Source organism: Stegostoma tigrinum, unplaced genomic scaffold, assembly GCF_030684315.1.
Source record: "Stegostoma tigrinum isolate sSteTig4 unplaced genomic scaffold, sSteTig4.hap1 scaffold_101, whole genome shotgun sequence".
NCBI lineage: Eukaryota > Metazoa > Chordata > Chondrichthyes > Orectolobiformes > Stegostomatidae > Stegostoma > Stegostoma tigrinum.
This window is the reverse complement of record NW_026728053.1, coordinates 112,417-119,890: the sequence shown is the minus strand read 5'-3', so window position 1 is coordinate 119,890 and position 7,474 is coordinate 112,417. Positions and strand designations below refer to the sequence as shown.

The window sequence follows — 7,474 nt, the reverse complement described above, 5'->3', positions numbered from 1 at the left end:
AGTTGTGGAAGCAAGGTCATTGGGGTCATTTAAGAGACTGCTGGACATGCATATGGTCACAGAAATTTGAGGGTGCATCCATGAGGATCAATGGTCGGCACAACATTGTGGGCTGAAGGGCCTGTTCTGTGCTGTACTGTTCTATGTTCTATGTTCTATGTTCTAAGGTGAACAGCAGCGGCCCCACCACTGAACCCTGCGGGACACCAATCGTCACTGGTTGCCATTCTGAAAAAGAGCCCTTAATCCCAACTCTCTGCCTTCTGTCAGACAGCCAATCCTCAATCCAGGCCAGTATCTCACCTCGAACACCATGGGCCCTCACGTTGCTCAGCAGCCTCCTGTGAGACACCTTATCAAAGGCCTGTTGGAAGTCTTGATAGATAACATCCGCTGGGTTTCCCTGGTCTAACATACCTGTTACCTCTTCAAAGAATTCTAACAGGTTTTTCAGGCACGACCTCCCCTGACTAAATCCATGCTGACTTGTTCTAATTTGACCCTGCACTTCCAGGAATTTCGAAATCTCATCCTTGACAATGATTCAAGAATTTTAATCAACTACCGAGGTCAGGCTAATCGGCCTGTAATTTTCCATCTTTTGCCTTGATCCTTTCTTAAACAAGGGAGTTACAACAGCAATTTTCCAATCATCTGTGACTTTTGAAAGATCATAGCCAAAGCCTCTGCTATTTCCTCAGCCACCTTCCTCAGAACTCTAGGATATAGCCCATCGGGGCCAGGAGATTTATCAATTTTTAGACCTTTTAGCTCTTCTAGCACTTGCTCTTTTGTAATTCCTACCATCCTCAGCTCTGCCCCCTGGCTCTCCCTAATTGTTGGCATATTACTCATGTCTTCCACTGTGAAGACTGACGCAAAGTACTTATTAAGTTCTTCAGCTACTTCCTTATCTCCCACCACTTGCCTTCCAGCATCAATTTGGAGTGGCCCAGTGTCTACTTTTGCCTCACGTTTGTTTCTTATGTATTGAAAGAAGCTGTTACTATGATTTCTGATATGACTAGCTAGCCTACCTTCATATTTGATCCTCTCCTTCCTTATTGCTTGTCTGTCTCCTCTGCACCTATCTTCCCCTCGATCCATCTTCAATCTGCCTTCCCCTCTCCCTATTTCTTTCAGAGCCCTCTCCTCCTCCCTCTTTTCTGAAGAAGGGTCTAGGCCCGAAATGTCAGCTTTTGTGCTCCTGAGATGCTGCTTGGCCTGCTGTGTTCATCCAGCTCCACACTTTGTAATCTTGGATTCTCCAGCATCTGCACTTCCCATTATCTCTGATGCCAATTGTTTTTATTTTGTGGACAGATGCTATCAATAGCAAACCAAACAAAAGCTTCATTTGTCATTGTCAAAATTGGTAATAGCCCACGAGCTGCAGAGTGAACAAAAAAAAGTTACCCATTTGCTTGTGACTCTCAGATGGATTTCTTTCCGATTTATTTATTCTTTAATGAGACATAGCTGTTGCTGATTGTCCAGCACAAATTGACTTCTTGAACAGCTTCATGTTGCTGTAGACAGGCCCACAATGCTGTTCCAAAAGAGATTACTAATATTGACTCAGGAACAATCATTCATTTCCAAATCAGTTTGAGAGTAGCTTGGAGGTGATTTTTACTGGGATTAGTGCTACCATGTCTGATGTCCTTGACCTTGAAGATGAGTTTTCTAAGTCTGGAAAGGCGGGTGTAAGAATAGTTGGAAAAAAAATGTGGCAGTGCATCTTGTATATGGACACATTATTGTGTCTTGGAGTTAGTTGTGGAGAGAATGGATACGGTGCCAATCAAGGGGCTGCTTTGGTCTAGACTCAAGATCGTTTCCAGTGTTGTTGGATCTGCACCATCATTGACACACTTCTGACTTGAGAATTGGAGGGCGGCTGCAGGCTTCGGAGTCAGGAGTTTCTACATCAAATCGCAGAGTCGTTTTGCTTTGTTCCTTTGTCTGTTAGTCTGTGGTCCCAAGTGATATCTAAAACCAGGTCATCTTTCTTGTGAGCTTGTTATTCCAAACTTAAAATTTATGTTGAATATCAGATGGAATTTGTTTTATTGACTCCATTCTGCAATCATGTCGATCTGAAAATGTTAACTGCATTAATTAATACTAAGCAGAAACAGACTTTGTAGAAAATGGTTTGACGATTTTCTGTGTCTGGAACATCCCTCTTCCTTCTTGAACGAAGATCGTACCAACCTATGGTACCAAACTGCGAGTCAAACGGACGGGGCTCATAATCTTTAAATTCCTAATCAAAATTAGTGTAATCGTATGGTTCTGTGCAATAAAAGAGAAAGAATAAACAGGTTCCCACAATTTTGCTGATGTTTATGAACAGAATGCACAAATTCAAAAGTTTGCGCTGGCATGTCTGCTTCCTCCAGCCTGTTTAAACTGCTCCATTCAATGTGAAATTTGTGATAAGTTTTAGCACACAGGTCTGTTTCATCTGTGCCACCGCCTTCAGAGTGTATTCAATTCTAATAGACATACATGCTTTCCCCCTTTTCCAGTAATACATTCCTTGAAGAGTTCAATGATATTTGGATGTTAAATCTTATCCTCATATTCTTTAGATTCTCAATCATCACTGAATCTGATGTCACCGCCATTCCATACAGTGTCAAACAGGAGTCAACTGGCATATCCAAATTTTAATTTGAGTTTAGTGCTACACAAATATATTACTTTTTTAAAAATTATATTCAAGTCAACATTAACATTTCATTCCCCGACAGCGGATGAACTTACTTTTAAACTCCAATTTTCCTTCAGTATTAAGAGAGGTGAGCCTTTTTGCAAGCGCCGAAAGTCTCCACCAGTTTATGCTAAAGCTTGAGGAACTGTAAGTTTCACAAATATGTTCCTATTAAACACTAATTCCTATTGAAGCAGTATTCAGCTACACTTGTTCAACTAGACAGCAGAAATGGTCAAGATTTTAAAAGCGACTAAGTACTTTGAAGAGGAGTCACTCTTTGAATTAAATTCCATGTTGGTGTGTGTGAGTCCATAGGTTCCTCACTCTCAATGAACCATTCAAACTGACATGCAACTACTGAAACACACAGACAAAAAAAACATGAATGTTAACAGTCACTAGGATTTTGAGAGTGATTTGGAACTTGTATTCAATACCTTCTGGGGTAAATCTGTTCCAATCTGGATAGTACTCATTTATCACCATCCCACCTACCTTCCCCAGCACCTCCTCCCTCTCCACACTATTTGTTTCTGAGCTCCCGTCCACCCTCCATTTTGGAGGAAGGGTCCTGACCCAAAACATCAACTTTCTTGAGCCTCTGATGCTGCCTGCTTTCCCCCAGCTCCACAATGTGTTATCTCAGACACCAACTTTGGCAGTTCTTACTATCTGGATAACTCATTCACACCTTGTAACAAGTGATTTATCGTCATTTTCTTTTCAGATTACACATGTACATGTATATACATAAATATACATGTGACACCTTTATGCCTGAACCACGAACCGAGAGGATTTTTAAAATAGTCTCTTCATATCTGCATGCAAGAGAAATCAAGGTCATAATTTTCATTTTAGGAGTCACTTAAACACTCAAAGTACTCACAGTCAGTGTCCCATTTCCTTCACCAGTCAATTTGATGAGAATATTTCGTCCAAGAGGAAACCGTAACAGTAATTATATTTTATCATCAAACTCTTCATTGCATCACCAATATTTCCTTGTCTGTTTGAAATGTAAGACAATGAAATAATCATGGACAGATTGGCCAACAATGTAATTTAATGTGTGTTATGGCAACTGAAAATCACAACCATTGAAGAGTGTTCTTTAAAATGCTGTTATCATACAACAGAGTACTTTTTGAGATGCAGTGATGAATATAATTCCTGAGATGCAAAAATATATGCTGAATTAATTCCAAAGAATAACTTGACAATTAAAAAGAAGCTAAGAATCTCTTTACATCGTGATGCTTGTCAGATTGCCACTAGTCAATGGAAATCGTTCAGAACGATTATTTATTGCCAGATGAAAAGGAAGCGTACACATTTCATTTTTACATCTCATCCAAGAGACAAAAAAAACACCTTTACGAATTCATTGTCAAACAACAAGACTCACTCAAAAAGTCATTTGGCACATTGAATTTCCTCCACCATTCGGTGAGATCATGGTTGATCTCATTACATTTATTATTATACAACATTTCCACCAAGCCCTCCTGAAAGCTAATACATTCCAATCCAAGTAACATCCTGGTAAATCTCTGTTTCTGTGCCATGCCTTGTCTTTCCAAATATTTTTGAGTCATCTACAAATTTAGCCACAGCACATTCACCTCTTCCTCCAAGTCATTAATAAACAAGCTCAAGACCTGTGGTTCCTTCAGCGTTGCCCCATTTCTTACTCACAAGCCAACCCTGGCATCTCTGTCCATTTGTCTGTTCTTTCTATAGGACATGTATCATTGGATATTTAGTTCCCAACACTTATCCCCTTACAACCTCATGTCTGTGATACCCAGAACAATACATCTGTCAATTTCAATCTGCACCACAAACTCATTCACTTGGTTTTATACACTCCCTACAATTAAATAAAAGACCTTCAGTCTGGCATTTACGGCCACCCTTCTTATCTGCTGCACCTGAATTGAGACTCCTGACTATTTCCATACTTTTTGTCCTATTACTTGCTCTGGAAACTTTGCTGAGCATTTACTAGCTTCTAACTTTTTCCATGCAACTGGACTCACCCGCTCCACACTTTTCACTTTGATGCCCTACCCCCAGACCTAGCTATGTCTTTTGCCAGGATACTTGTCCCAATATGATTCTCATCAAGCCTATGCCACCGGAACAACTCCCTCCTTCCCCATACCAATGCCAATGTCCCATGAATTCAAACACATTTCTGCCATGCCATCATTTGAACAATGCATTGACATCTTCAGTTTTGTTCACACCGTGCCAAATTGCTCAGATAAGAATCCCGAGATTATTACCTTTTGGTTCTGCCTTCTCACTCAGCACCTCAATGCTCATAATCCCTCAGCAGAACCTCTTTCCGCTTTCTTCCATATCAATGGTACCTGTGTCCACCACGATAGCTGGATTTCTACACCTCCCACTTCAAATTCCTTGGTAGCCAAGACGGAATATCCTAAACCTGGGCGCCAGGCAGGCAACACTACTTTCGAGACTCTCGATCCTAGTCACAACCAACAATGTTCATTCCGCTAACTATACTACCTCTGATTATAACTACATTTCACTTTTTATCCCCTCTTGAATGTCCCCCTGTACCACCGTGCTATAGTCAGTTTACTCATCTTCCATATACCCTGACCTCTCATCCACACAGGAAGAAAGAATCTCAAACCTGTTCGATAAGATCAAAGGCCAAGGTTCCTTCTGCACGACATCCTGGATCCTTCCACCTGCCCTGTCCTTAGTCACAGTCCCACGTCCCTGGCCACTGACCGAGCTTCAGGTAGTTAATCTAAGGTGTGTGACTGCCTCCGGAAACAGAGCATTCCCTGGTAACTCTCCCCCGCATGATTTGTTGATTGGTCGAAACTGAGATTCCAGTTCATCAACCCTGAGCTGGAGTATGGTGTCTGACCACTCCCCCGTCATGGAGGTTTAAATCATCATTGGCCCGGCATCTCCATTTCAATTACTTAAATCTTAATTTGATTTAAAAACATTAGTTTGTAGCCTGTATATATTTCACCGATTTACTTTCAATCTGAAAGTTACCGATAATAGATTCTTAAACCAGTAGCTATCACCAACCAATGAACCGGGTTCACCTTCTGGGTCCCCGCTTCTGGCTTCAATTCGCCCTGTCTCAAAAAAAAAAGCTGACCAACTATCAGGCAAAAAAAGCAAGCAAATAGCACCTCTTACCCTCTGCACTGACTTACCACATTGCCACCAAATTCCCCAAAATATCTATTCACTTGGTGCATTTCACTGTAGATGTGATCTCTCCTTCCTGGCCATGCAAAGCATACTGATCCATAGCAATATACTACCTTCAAAACCTCAGCTCTTAGCTTATTACTTTTGAGTACATTCTCAAATGCTTGCTCAAAGTCCAAATACAACACATTTACTGGTTTTCCTCTACTAATTCTGGTTGGGACTTCCTTGAAAAACCCAAACAAATTAGCCAGACATAATTTCACTTTCGTCAGGCTATGGTGATTCTGTTTGATTAGATTCTGATTTTCCAAATGTCCTGCTATTATTTTCTTCACAGTTGATTGCCACATATTTCCAACAATTTGCCTCTCTCCTTTTTAAATAGGGATGTCACATCGGCAGTTTTCCAGCCCTCAGATGCTTCTCGAGAATCGAAACCTTTTTCAGAAATTACAATCAATGCATACACCAACTCTGAAGCTCCTTTGTTTGGAATCATAGAAAGTAAACCATCAGGGCAAAGAGTCTGATCTGCTTTTACTCCATTAGATTGTCTACTACTACTTCTGTAATGGTAGTGATGGTGTGGTAGTGATGTATTTAATTCATTACTAAAGAATACAGGGATAAGGGGATCCTTGAAGTATCTTCCACTGTGAAGACTACCCTTTCCTCATTATTGTTGTTTCTTGATTTGAAAATTAAACGGGCCATCTCAGCCTAGCATATAATTGATGGCATTACCTCGAAAACCTTCTCTGCTAAAGTGTTGAATAGATTGCTACCACCTGAAAGAAGTAATTCTTCCCCTGAATTAACAGGCAACTAATATGAAAATGTGGCCTCTGGTCATAAAATATTTCACAAATGGGAGCATTCTCTACGGATATACACTATCAAGCCTCTTAAGAATCTGAAATGCTGAAAAAATAAGATTTCTTTCAATCTTATAAATCCCATCCGCCCAACATTCCTAAGCATGGCAATCCCCTCCTCCATTTCCGAAATCAACCCAGGGAACATTAGGTGTACGGCCTCCGCAGCAGGGACCCTGTGGCCGGACACCAGTTATAAGTTACCATCCTGCTGCCCCTTCTCTACTTCTGTTTGCGATGCAGTCCTCTGTCCATCCTAATATACTACCCTTGAACCCATGGGCTGCTTTCTTTTGAGTCACCTTATGAGTTGTAATTTATCAAATGCTTTTTTGAAATCTAAACGTACTACATCAACTGGTGGACCTTCATCAGTCATGTTTGTTTCCATCTCAAAGCACTGTAGCAGGACCGCGGGGGCACATCGCCGCGAGCGGCTCAGGACCAGTGAATTCAAATATGAAATTACACGAAAGACAGCATTGAATTTAAAGCATCAAGAGAAAAGGGATTTGGAATCGAGCATTAGTTTGTGGGGATGGAGCAGCGCTTGGAATATTGAGTTCAATTCTGGTTGCTTCATTATAGGAAGGATGTGGAAGCTTTAGAGAGGGTGCAGAGGAGATTTAGCAGGATGCTGCATGGAATGGACGGCACGTCT

The 7,474-nt window shown here is 41.1% G+C and overlaps 1 long non-coding RNA gene across 1 annotated transcript; it reads right to left on the bottom strand.

Moving 5' to 3' along the window:
• Positions 1-1,419: 1,419 nt before the first annotated feature.
• On the bottom strand, positions 1,420-4,203 carry LOC132207562 (uncharacterized). Its single transcript, XR_009443572.1, has 2 exons — positions 3,612-4,203; positions 1,420-2,864 (listed from the first exon to the last, which is right to left on the bottom strand). It is a non-coding gene; the product is annotated as an uncharacterized LOC132207562 (long non-coding RNA).
• Positions 4,204-7,474: the final 3,271 nt, after the last annotated feature.